Here is a 12,983-nt window from a genome sequence, read left to right on the forward strand (position 1 = left end):
GCTTGGGTTTTGCTTTGAATATCATCCTCGGCCGATGAGACTTCGTGAGGGGTTGTCAATTTCTTTGTTACTGTGTTGGTCGGCTTTTTTTTTTTTTTTAATTTTGCTATTGCTTGGGGCTTCTACCATCGTTTCAGGTGCTGGTGATTCTTTCAAATTTCTGGGGGTCTTGGTAACAGTTGGGATCGTAGTAAGTGTTGAATTAGAATGGCATTCCGTGCCTTCTTTGAAGGATAAAAGTTGGACCGTAGCTTTTCGCCAGATTTCCTCTCCTAGGAGCGTAGTAATGGCCTTTTTTTAAGGATATTTTTCAGTTCAACTGGTTCTCTGCTAACCTCGATAAGATGAGAAACTGCGAGGTATGTGGCTAACCTTTGCCATTCTTGATTATATGATAAATATAATCTTGATAAATAACCATTAATCATTTGCCATTCTTGATAACCTATATGTCGTTCTTGATTATAATGATGAATAACTTATGGATGCGATAAAACTGGAAATTGGGAAGAGGAAGGCTGTGATTTGGCGTTAAGTGAAGAAATTTGAGTGAAGCAGTGAGTAAATGAGCAACTTTTATCTTTTATGGTTGGGACCTATTTTCAATGGCCCTTTGAAACTTCAGTTTGGCTATTTAAGGGTTGACTTGGAGTTGGTTGTCTAGGGGTTGTAGCGGCTACGACGGAGTAGGGCAAGTTCAACCTCACAGAGGTTCGGAGGATCTCGGCTCTCTTGTGATTGGCCGGAAAAAGTTGTTTCTCAAGTGCCGTGTGCCCCTTGTTTTTACAATTTTTACAGCAGGCGTCTTTCTCGGTGCAATTTTCTGTAACGTGGCTAGGTTTACCACATTTTCGACATGACTGGAGTGACTGTTTACAATTTGCTATAACCATGGGCTAGGCAAATTATGCATTATAGGGGCTTTGGTTTATAGGAATTATGGCGAAGGGCCATACCATACAAAAAAAAGCTTCTCTTTGCAACTCTTTATGGCATACAATGAGCACTGAGCGACTGGGTATAAGATTACCATCATTTTTCAAGCTGAGTCTTGCGGCTGTTGTTGGTTGGACCGGATGACCTGAAGAATCAATTAGTTCAGCTGTAGATTCCTCTATTGGTATACGGGTGGCAACATCATAAATCACGTATCTAAACGACTTTTCTACTTCTTTTGAAGTGGCAAAGATTTTGGAACCCTCAACGATAAGTTCCTTAGATCTTAAATGGACTGCATCCACGGCCTTGTGAGAGGTAAAATAAAGATCTATCAGATAGTCATTCTGGAAAACTACTTCAAAAGTTGAGTTAGCTAGTAGAAATATAGGCTTTCTAATATCCATTAACCGATCTCTAGTAAAGGGTTGACCATTGGTTTTCTTGATGGTCACAATGTAGTTTGGCTGATCTAAAGAGTTAGTTAGAGATTCAATTGGTGGGGAATCTTGGAGTGATCTAATCTCTGGTTGGGGTTCTTCGGGGGGTGATCTAACTGCATAATTTTTTCTTTTTTTGCCAGGGGTTTCACCAGTCCTTTTAGCTTGAAGGATGTTTAGGGTTTGTATCCCCTTAAGATGTGTGGTTGATTTAGACATAGGAGTCGGGGGGGGGGGGTTCTAGTTAAGTTTCTATTTGAGGGCAGGAAAGGTGAGACATCTATGTTTATTTTCAAGAGGTTCCTTTGTGTCATATATGAGCTATTTGGAACTAAAAATCTCACCTCTTATTTCTTTCACTGTACAGGACTACAATACAAATCCTATAAGATAAGGTAAGACATGTATTTCAAAAATAGTACTGTCACAAGCCCATACCGGGCGAAATTTAAACTTAGGAGTTAAAAATATAAATGGTAGCGCTAAAACGGTCAAAAATGAAACAACAATAATGAAATAGAAAAATCATAATGAATAATCATTTAACAGTCAATAATTAAAACTGTAAAAAGTCAATTAAAAAGTTAAAAAGATAAAAACTGATTAAACTAAACTTACACAAATACGAATCGGAAAAAGAATTATAACGGACATAAAAAAAGGGAGGGGAGGGGGGGAATAAACGCATATACACAGAAAAAAAGAGCGAGACATAAATGCATATGAATTAAAAGAGACACTAAGAAAGTGTCAATAATTCAACTACAGCAAGTCAATAAAAGAGTTAAAAAATAAAACTGGTCAAGAAGGGGGGGGGGGGGGAACAACAAAAAAGGAAAAAAAATAAACTATTGGGACATTTTATTAATTTTTCCTGTAATAAAGGGGACAAAAGTTCTTTCATATCTCGAAGGAACGCAGTGAATGGGGGACAAAACAGGGATGGGATCAGAAACAGCTCGAGGCGGCCGTAATCTGGATTGGGAGTGACGTTTGGGGAAAATACTTGCCGCCCGAGGGTTTGTTATGGCATTTTTTGCAAAACAGAGGCACAAATTATTTCTTCGTCTCTCGATGGTCTCTAGGTTTGAAATATTTAACAAACACAAATACGGTATCTTGCCCTCTTTAAAAATAATTCTTTGAGCTCTCTTTTGGACCTTTTCAATTTTTTGTGTTGCTTCATTAGAGAGGCCAGGGTGCCACACAGGACAAGCATACTCTAATTTGGGACGCACAAAAGAAATGTATACTTGTAGTAAATGTGATTAGGGGCAACTGAATTTATTTAAAAGTTTAAGAAGGGAAAGCGAGGAGTTTGCTTGTCGTAGGATATTATTTATATGGACATCCTATTTCAAATTGGAAGAAATTGTAACACCAAGGAGTTTAAGAGATGTGACAGAGGTATCAGGAGGTATAGGAGCAAGAAAAAGGGGAGGGGATTTAAGGAAACTTACTGAGACTATTGCGGATTTAGAAGGGTTAACAGTCATGTCAAGGGAAGAGGCCTCACAGGCAATATCTTGGAGTATGCCCATTGGGTTGCTAAAGATGTTTTTATGACATATCTCTAAAACTGTCAAGTCATCGACAAATTTCCATCTATTGTCGTAAAGGGTTGAAAGGTTATTAATCATAAGTGAAAAAAGGAGAGGGCCTAGAATAGTCCCCTGAGGAATGCCATTAAATATGGGGAGATAATCTGAGAAACAATTTAAATATTTAACTGCTTGAGATCTATTAGAAAGAAAAGAGGCAACAAGCTTAACAAGGAAAATTTCAATGTGGAATTCCTTTATAAGTTTATCTATGAGTAAATTTTGGTTAATCAAATCGAAAGCTCTTTGAAGATCAATCGAAATTAGATTAAGCCAAGTGTTAGGTTTTTCAAGTAATTTACCCATGGTATCGACAAGATGGATCAGGTCATGAGAGGTTGACGTGGATATGAGATTACCAAACTGTCTAAGATCAATAAGGGGGAGGACTTTCGTCTTAAGCCAGTCTGCGAGAAAACTTTCATACAATTTTGAAAAAATTGAGGTGAGGGTAATAGGATGAATGCCATCAAAGCCAGGCTTCCCATTTTTCTTTTTGATTGGGGTAATAAAGCCTTGTTTTCAATATTGAGGGAACTGTCCAGATTCGGTAATTTCATTAAACAGGGTGGATAGGGGTTTTGAGAGGTAATCACTGAAAGCTTTAATCAGAGGAACAGGAATATCTAAAGGGCAAATGCTTGATCGTTTTAGTTTTTCAATTTTTTTTACAACATAAATCCAATTAACAAGAACCAAGGTCACTAATATCACGTAGGAAAGTCCTGGGACATAAACGGCCTATAAATTTTCAAGTTACACAAGGAGAATTTCGACTGACAAATACCAAGAGTGAAAACACCAATTAGATGTTAACACAGCGGAAGCGAGTTCATAACTGAAATTCCCCGATAAAATTATGTTTTTGAGGAGGACACTCCCCCGCAACACTCAGGGCAAAGGTTTTAAGCTATGCCCTGCGGGCATATAATAACGATGTTGGCACAATGTATTATGTATTATTTTTTTTTCTTTTAGACCAGGGCACTTCGTATCGCAGAAGTTGTCGTGGAAACTTCGAACAGGGCTCACTCAATTGGAAATTGGAGTGGCTTGTGCCCTTTTTAATAGTCGAAAGTGACTGGAAAGCAAATAACACCCCTTCTACGCCCACCATTTCCCGAAAAACATCCAATCAAAATTTTGAGATAGCGATTTTTTTCAGCTTGGTGGATTTCCAGATAAAAAATATGTTTTTCAGGAGGACACTCCCCCACAGCCCTCAGGGCAAGGGTTTTAAGTTATGCTCTGGGGGCATATAAGGTTTTTATAGATCGCGTTAGTCAATTTGTTAAACTTAGTTGAAAGTTCTGGAAATTATGTCTTTGAGGATGACACCCCCCCCCACAGCCCTCAGGGAAAGGGTTGTAAGTTATGCCCTGGGGGCATATAATGTTTTTATAGAATGCGTTGTCGTATAAACTTCAAAAAGGGCTGATTCGATTGGAAATTGAAATGGCTAGTGCCCTTTTTAATAGTCGAAAGTGATTGGAAGGCAACTAAAACCCCTTCCACGCCCACCATTTCCCCAAACACATCCAATCGAAATTTTGAGATAGCAAGTTTGTTCCACGTAGTTAAAGTTCAGGAAATTAGACCTTTGAGCAGGACACTCCCCCACAGTTTTCAGGGTAAGGGCTATAAGCTATGCCCTGGGGGGACATAAGTTTTTATTGAAATCTTTGACGTAGAATCTTGAAAAAAGGCTCATTCGATTTGAAATTCATAGGTCTAGTGCCCTTTTTAATATTCAAAAGTGATTTGAGGGCAACTATCCCCCCTCTCACGCCCACCTTTTCCCCAAACACATCCAATCAAAATTTTTAGATAGCCATTTTTTTTCAGTGTAGTTGATTTCCAGATAAAAATAATCTTTTGAGGAGGAAACTCCCCCACAGCGTTCAGGGCAATTGCTGTAAGTTATGCCCAGGGGACATATAAGGTTTTTATAGAAAGTGCTGTCGTAGAAACTTCAAATAAGGCTCATTCGCTTAGAAATTCAAAGGGCTAGTGCCCTTTTTTAATAGTCGAAAGTGATTGGAGGGCAACTAACCCCCCTTTCACGGCCAACTTTTCCCCAAACACATCCGATCAAAATTTTAAGATAGCCATTTTATTCAACATAGTTGAAAGTTCTGGTACTTAGGTCTTTAAGGATAGCAGCCCCTCCCCACAGCCCTCACGGCAAAGGCTGTAAGTTATGCCCTGGGGGCATATAAGGTTCTTACAAAACGTTTTGTCGAAGAAACTTCTAAAAAGACACATTCGATTGGAAATTGAAATGGCTAGTGCCCTTTTTAATAGTCGAAACTTATTGGAAGGCAACTAACACCCCTTACACGCCCACCATTTCTCCAAACACATCCAATTAAAATTTTGAGATAGCCATTTTGTTTTACGCAGTTCAAAGTTCAGGGGAGTATACCTTTCAGCAGGACACTCCCCCCACAGTCTTCAGGGCAAGGGTTATAAGCTATGCCCTGGGGGCATATAAGTTTTTATTGAAATCTTTGTCGTAGAAACTTGAAAAAGAGCTCTTTTGATTGGAAATTCAAAGGGCTAGTGTCCTTTTAATAGTCGAAAGTGATTTGAGGGCAACTAACACCCCTCTCACGCCCACCTTTTCCCCAAACACATCCAATCAAAATTTTCGGATAGCCATTTTATTTAACGTAGTTGAAAGTTTTGGAAGTTATATCTTTAAGGATGACAACCCATCCGCTCCCCAGAGCCCTCAGGGAAAGGGTTGAAAATTATGCCCTTGGGGCATTCAAGGTTTTTATAGAAAGTGATGTTGTAAAAACATCAAAAAGAGCTCATTCAATTGGAAATTTAAAGGGATAGTGTCCTTTTAATAGTCGAAAGTGATTGAAGGACAACTAACCCCCCTATCATGCCTACCATTTACCCAAACACATCCAGTCAAAATTTTTAGATATCCATTTTGTTCAACTTATTCGAAAGTTCTGGAAATTAGGTCTTTTAAGATGGTAACCCCTTCAGAGCCCTCAGTGCAAGGGTTGTAAGTTATGCCCTGGGGGGCATATAAGGTTTAAATGGAAAACTGTTGTAGAAATTTCAAAAGGGGCTCATTTGTTTGGCAATTGAAATTGCCCTTTTTAATAGTTGAAAGTGAGTGGAGAGTAATTGACCCCCCTCGCACGCCCACCATTTCCCCAAACACATTCAATCAAAGTTTAGAGATAGCCATTTTGTTAGACGTAGTTGAAAGTTCTGGAAATTTTATATTTATGGATGACAAACCCTCCAGAGCCCCCATGGCAAAGATGTTAAGTTATGCCCTGGGGGCATATAAGGTTTTTATAGATAGAGTTGTCGTAAAGACTTCAAAAGGGGCTCATTCAAATGGAAATTGAGAGGGCTATTTCCCTTTTTAATAATCGAATGTGATTGGAGGGTAACTAACCACCCTCTCACACCCACTATTCTCCCAAACAAATCCAATCAAAATGTTGTGATAGCCGTTTTTTCAACGTAGTAGAAAGTTCTGGAAATAATGTCTTTGAGGATTACAACCCTCCCCCCCCCTCCAGCAATTAGGGAAAGGGTTGTAATTTATGCCCTGGTCAGATATGAGGTGTTTATAGTAAGCGTTGTCGTAAAAACTCAAAAAGGGTTCATTCGATTGGAAATCAAGAGGCCTAGTGCCCTTTTTAATAGTCAAAAGTGATTGGAAGGATTGAAATTTTTGTAGTGAAGATCGATGTGGGTATAATGTATGATTTTTGTTGTTGTTGTCGTTTAGACCAGGGCACTTCGTATCGAAGGAGTTGTCGTAGGAACTTCGTAAAGGGCTCATTCGATTGAAAATTAAAAGGGCTGATGCCCTTTTTAATAGTCGAAAGTGATTGGAGGGCAACTAATCCCCCTCCCACGCCCACCCTCCCAATTTCCTTTATTTTTAAAAACTAAATGTTTCCATAATATTAAATCAAAATGCACTGTTTTAATGTTGATTCCCAATAAGGCATCTCAGTAGTATCCCAAGAACGACTGAGGGTGTTATGATCAAACTTGTGGGGCTACTTCTGCTCTTAAAAATTAACCAAGTCAAAATAGCACAAGTGTATCCAACCTATCAAAGAAAGTATGCAGATTTTTTTTGCGAATGGTATCAAGTTTTCCATTTCAGGTCAACTAGAGGAGGTACGAAACGAAATTAAACACTACTATTTGTTTCTAGATTTTTAAAAGGGTGTATGTTGTTAAAAATCGCTGAAAATTTTTCTCCAGCATACATATAGCAGGCCAAGCTATAAAGTCTTAAAAAACCAAAAAGATTTAAGGTATTATTTTCGTTTTTCCTGAAAAGACTATGTCAATATAAAACGAACAGAAATTAATTAAAAAAACTAAAAACATTACAGAAACGAACAGAAATTAATTAAAAACAGTTTTAGTCGTAGAAATTTCAATAAAAGCTAATTTGATTGGAAATTGAGAGGGCTAGTGCCCATTTTAATAGTCGAAAGTGATTGGAGAGCAACTAGCCCCCTCTAAGGCCCACCATTTCCCCAACACATCCAATCAAAATTTGAGATATGTATTTTGTTCAACGTTGTTGAATATTCTGGAATTATGTCTTTGAGGATGACAAACCCCCAAAAACCTCAGGGCAAGGGCTGTAAATTATACCATGGGGTTATATAAGGTTTTCATAGGAAGTTTTTTCGTAGAAGCTTCAAAAAGGACTCATTTGATTGGAAATTCAAAGGGCTAGTGGCCATTTTAATACTTGAAAATGATTGGAGGGCAACTAACCCCCCTCTCACACCAACCCTTTCCCCAAACACATCCAATCAAAATTTTAAGATAGATATTTTGTTCAACGAAGTTAAAAGGTCAAGAAATTATTTGTTTCAACGTAGTTGAAATTTCTGGAAATTAGGTCTTTGAAGATAAATAACCCCCCCCCCCCTTCCACTGCCCTCGGAGTAAGGATTGTAAGTTATGCCCAGGGGGCATATCAGGTTTTTGTAGAAAGGGTTTTCATAGAAACTTCAATAAAGGCTCATTCAATTGGAAATTGAAAGGGCTAGTGCCCTTTTTAATAATAGAAAGTGATTGTAGGGCAACTATCCCCCCTCTGACGCCCAACATTTCCCCAAACACATCCAATCAGAATTTTGATACGTAGTTGAAAGTTCTGGAAATTATTTCTTTGAGGATCACAACCGCCCCCCCCCCGTACATCAGCCAGGGAAAGGGTTGTAAGTTATGCCCTGGGGAAATATAAGGTTCTTATAGAAAGCGTTGTTGTAGAAACTTCAAAAAAAGGCTCGTTCGATTGGATATTGAAAGGGGTAGTACCCTTTTTAATAGTCGAAAGTGATTGGTGGGCAACTACCCCCCCCCCCCTCTCACACCCACAATTTCCCCAAACAAATCAAATCAAAATTTTGAGATAGCCATTTTGTTTAACGTTGTTGAAAGTTCTAGAAACTATGTCTTTGAGGATGACAAACCCCCCACACCCCTCAGGGCAAGGGTAATAAGTATGCCCTGGTGGCATATAAGGTTTTTATATAAAGGGTTGTCGTAGAAAATTCAAAAACAGCTCATTCAATTGTAAATTGAAAAGGCTTCTGCCCTTTTTAATAGTCGAGCGGGATTGGAGGGCAGCTAGCCCCTCTCACGCCCATAATTTCCCCAAACATATCCAATCAAAATTTTGAGATAGCCCTTTTTTTCAACGTAGTTGAAGTTCTGGGAATTAAATCTTTGAGGATGACAAACCCCCCCCCCTCACAGCCCTCACAGTAAGGATTGTAGGTTATGCCTTGGGGGCATATAAGGTTTTTATAGAAATGGTTGTCTTAGAAACTTCAAAAAGGGCTCATTCGATTGGAAAAAGGGTTAGTGCCCCTTCTAATAGTGGAAAGTGATTGAAGGGCAACTAACCCCCTCTCATGCCCACCATTTACCCAAACACGTCTAATCAAAATTTTGAGATAGCCATTACGTTCAACGTGTTTGAAAGTTCTTGAAATTAGGTATTTGAGGATGACAACCCCCCCCCCTCCCGACAGCCCTCAGGGCAAGGGTTTTAATGCCCTGGGGGCATGTAAAGTTTCATAGAAAGCGGTGTTGTAGAAACTTCAAAAATGGCTCATTCGATTGGAAATTGAAAGGCTTGTGCCCTTTTTAATAGTCGAATGTGATTGAAGGGCAACTAACCCCCCTCTCACGTCCACAATTTCCCCAAGGACATCCAATAACAATTTTGAGATAACTATTTTGTTCAACGTAGTTGAAAGTTCTGTAAATTAGGTATTTGAGGATGATAACCCCATCAGAGCCCTCAGGGCAAGGGTTGTTAGTTATACCCTGGGGGCATATAAACTTCTTATAGAAAGTTTTGTCGTAGAAACTTCAAAAAGGCCTCATTAAATTGGAAATTGAAAGGGTTACTGCCCCTTTTATTAGTCGTAATTTATTGGAGAACAGCTAATCCCCCTCTCACGCTCACCGTTTCCCCAAACACATCCAATCAAATTTTGAGATAGTTATTTTCTTCAGCGTAGTTGAAAGTTCTAGAAATTAGGTCTTTTGATTGGTTGTGTTTGGGGAAATAGTGGGTGTGAGAGGGGGACTAGTTGACCTCCAATCACTTTTGACTATTAAGAATTGCCCTAGCCCTTTCATTTTCCAATCGAACGAGCCTTTTTTGAAGTTTCTACAACAAAACTTTCTATAAGAACCCTATATGCCCCCAGGGCATAATTACAATCCTTACTCTGAGGGCTATGGGAGGGAGGGGGGTCGTCATCCTTAAAGACCTAATGTCCAGACCTTTCAACTACGTCAAAGAAAGAAGCTATCTCAAAATTTTGATTGGATATGTTTGGGGTAATGGTGGGCCTGAGAGAGGGGTTAGCTGCCCTCCAATAACTTTCGACTATTAAAAAGGGCAGTAACCGTTTCAATTTCAAATTTAATGAGCCCTTTTTGAAGTTTCTACGACAACACTTTCTGTAAAAAGCTTATATGCCCCCAGGGCATAACTTACAACCCTTGTCCTGAGGGCTCTGAGGGGGTTATCATCCTCAAAGACCTATTTTCCAAAACTTTCAACTACGTTGAAGAAAATTGATATCTCAAAATTTTCATTTGATTTGTTTGGGAAAATTGTGGGCGTGAGAGGGGGGTTAGTTGCCCTCCAATCACTTTCGACTATTAAAAAGGGCACTATCCCTTTCAATTTCCAATTGAATGATCCCTTTTTGAAGTTTCTACAACAGCACTTTCTGTAAAAATCTTATATGCACCCAGGGCATAACCTAAAACCCTTGCCCTGAGGGCTGTGGAGGGTTTGTCATCCTCAAATACCTAATTTCTAGAACTTTCAACTACGTTGGCTATCTCAAAATTTTGATTGGATGTGTTTTGGGAAATTGTGGGCGTGAGAGGGGAGTTAGTTCAATCCCTTTCGACTGTCAAAAAGAGATGTAGCCCTTTCAATTTCCAATCTAATGAGCCCTTTTGAACTTTCTACGTCAACACTATCTATAAAAACCTTATATGCCCCCAGGGAATTACTTACAACCCTTACATTGAACAAAATGGCTATCTCAAATATTCGATTAGATATTTATGGGGAAATGGTGAGTGTGAGAGGGGGGTTACTTTTCCTAGAATCACTTTCTACTGTTAAAAAGGGCACTAGCCCATTCAATTTCCAATTGAATGAGTCCTTTTTGAAGTTACTACGACAACTTTTTCTATGAATATTACATTTCTTACTCTGATGGTTTTTTTTGGGGGGGGGTGTCATCCTCAAAGACTTAATTTTCAGAACGTTCCACTACGTTGAACAAAATTGCTATCTCACAATTTTGATTGGATTGGTGTAAGAGGGGGGTTAGTTGCCCTCCATTCACTTTTTAATATTAAAAAGGGCACTAGCCCTTTCAATTTCCAATTGAATGAGCCCGTTTTGAAGTTTTTACGATAACCCTAATTTTAAAAACCTTATATGCCCCCAGGGCATAGCTTACAGTCCTTACTCTCAGGGCTGTGGGGGGAGGTTTGTTGTCATCCTCAAAGACCTAATTTCCATAACTTTCAACTACTTTGAAAATATAGCTATCTCAAAATTTTGATTGGATGTGTTTTGGGAAATGGTTGGCGTGAGAGGGGGGTTAGCTACCTTTCAATCACATAAGACAATTAAAAAGGGCAGTAACCCTTTCCATTTCCAATTTAATGAGCCCTTTTTGAAGTTTCTATGACAAAGCTTTCTATAAGAAGCTTATATGCCCCTAGGGCATAACTTACAACCCTTTTCCTGAGGGGCCTGGGGTGTTTGTCATCCTCAAAGACTTAATTTCCAGAACTTTCAACTACGTTGAACAATATGGGTATCTCAAAATTTTGGTTGAGTGTGTTTGGGGAAACAGTGAGTGTGAGAGGGGGGATAGTTGCCTTCCAATCACTTCAGACTATTAAAAAGGGCTCTAGCCCTTTCAATTTCCAATCGAACGAGCCTTTTTTGAAGTTTCTATAAGATCATTATTTGCCCCCAGGGTATAACCCACAACCCTTGCCCTGAGGGAGGTAGGGGGGGGGGGGGTTGTCATCCTCAAAGAGATTATTTTCAGAACTTTCAACTACTTCTAAAAATTGGCTATCTCAAAATTCTATTTGGATGTGTTTGGGGAAATGGTGGGCGTTAGTTGCTCTCGTTCCTTTTACCTTCGGCCAGGAACAAAGCGAAGCTTTTGAGATATTAAAGACAGAACTATCAAATCCTAATAGTATTTTCTTAGAATTTCCGGATAAAGGTAAAATATTCTCCCTCGTCACAGACGCATCGGAAAATAGTATTGCTTCAATTTTAATGCAACAATGTGAAAGAACTGATTGATTTCTAACAGTGGTGACATACTCTAAGCTTCTGAGTGGTGCAGCTTCTAGGTTTGATAACCACAACAGGGAACTTTTTGCCTTGGTACAAAGTTCAAAACACTTCCAAAGGAGCTATTTATGGGCCGCAAGAACTCACGCTTTTGTAGACTTTGCTGCTCTTACGTATATTAAGAGGGCCATAAATAATTTCTGAGACCACACTGGCTAATCATGATAAACAAAAAATCGCGAAGAAAGGAAACGAGGACAATTAACAGCCAGTGAAAAAATTGAAAAATTATGCAAATATTTCGGTCAAGACCTCCGCTTGACCGTCCTCAGTGCAGAATAAAACTGATAAAAATATAAAACCAAACCTTAAAATAAAAACACCAAACTAAAATTGGACGACCAACGGTGAAAGGGTAACTGAATAAAAAACACAAGTCTAAATGGCATTTCAGAATTTCATTTTGCGTAAAGCACTTTTAAAGGCTGATCGCTTTCCAGTTTGATTGTTATCGGAGACTCTATTCGATCCACAAAGTTATATTGTGCAATCGAATAGAGTCTCCGATAACAATCAAACTGGAAAGCGATCAGCCTTTAAAAGTGCTTTACGCAAAATGAAATTTTGAAATGCCATTTAGACTTGTGTTTTTTATTCAGTTACCCTTTCACCGTTACTAGGAAAGGGTCGTCCAATTTTAGTTTGGTGTTTTTATTTTAAGGTTTGGTTTTATATTTTTATCAGTTTTATTCTGCACTGAGGACGGTCAAGCGGAGGTCTTGACCGAAATATTTGCATAATTTTTCAATTTTTTCACTGGCTGTTAATTGTCCTCGTTTCCTTTCTTCGCGATTTTTTGTTTAAGAGGGCCAAAGACCTTCATTCGAAATTATATAGAATTACGGTTCTCTTAGACAACGATTTATATACTTATCACCATATAACCATTAGTAGAAATCCTAATGACTATTTGAGTCGACCCAGCTCAGAGTTCATCAATGAAAATAGGTCAGTTAATCTTGAGGAGTTGGAAGTGCAATATTTAGCCCTATTAGGGGACGATTTCCCAATTTATTTCTTTGGAATAAGAAAAGAAGAAACGAAAGGATTCCAACTAGAAGACCCTGA

This window comes from Artemia sp. Qi Xiang Cuo, chromosome 2, assembly GCF_049724085.1.
Source record: "Artemia sp. Qi Xiang Cuo chromosome 2, ASM4972408v1, whole genome shotgun sequence".
Lineage (NCBI taxonomy): Eukaryota > Metazoa > Arthropoda > Branchiopoda > Anostraca > Artemiidae > Artemia > Artemia sp. Qi Xiang Cuo.